Source organism: Morone saxatilis, unplaced genomic scaffold, assembly GCF_004916995.1.
Source record: "Morone saxatilis isolate NCDOM2014 unplaced genomic scaffold, NCSU_SB_2.0 Contig17, whole genome shotgun sequence".
In the NCBI taxonomy this organism is placed as follows: Eukaryota; Metazoa; Chordata; class Actinopteri; family Moronidae; genus Morone; species Morone saxatilis.
This window is the reverse complement of record NW_023339729.1, coordinates 19283840-19284236: the sequence shown is the minus strand read 5'-3', so window position 1 is coordinate 19284236 and position 397 is coordinate 19283840. Positions and strand designations below refer to the sequence as shown.

The window sequence follows — 397 nt, the reverse complement described above, 5'->3', positions numbered from 1 at the left end:
GAGAGAGAGAGAGAGAGGAATGCAGGACAGTGGAGGATGGCAGAGAGACAGAGAACAGGGACTGAGAGCTGTCCAGCTAGAAGGGAAAAACATGGATTCAGTAGAGTGTTGTGTGTGTGTGTGTTAGTGTGGGAGGGGGAGAGGAAGGTGGAAAGGTCAGAAGAAGATCTGGGGAACAAGAGAACAGTGTCTGGTGTGTGTCGTGGTGTGGAGGCGACGCATGAGTGCCTGCGGCAGCCGCTGACAAGAACACAGACAAGACACACATACACACACTCGACACTCTCAATCATACACATATCACAGCAAGCAGACGTTGACAGCACTCGAGTAAAGCTCCAGCAGAGCACTCACAGATGAGTGGCTGTGCACACAAAGACTCACACACACACACACA

The 397-nt window shown here is 51.6% G+C and overlaps 1 protein-coding gene across 1 annotated transcript in view; it reads right to left on the bottom strand.

Moving 5' to 3' along the window:
* The window catches only part of cntln (centlein, centrosomal protein), an 83858-nt gene that overhangs the window by 8321 nt on the left and 75140 nt on the right, over nucleotides 1–397 (bottom strand). The window lies entirely within an intron of this gene.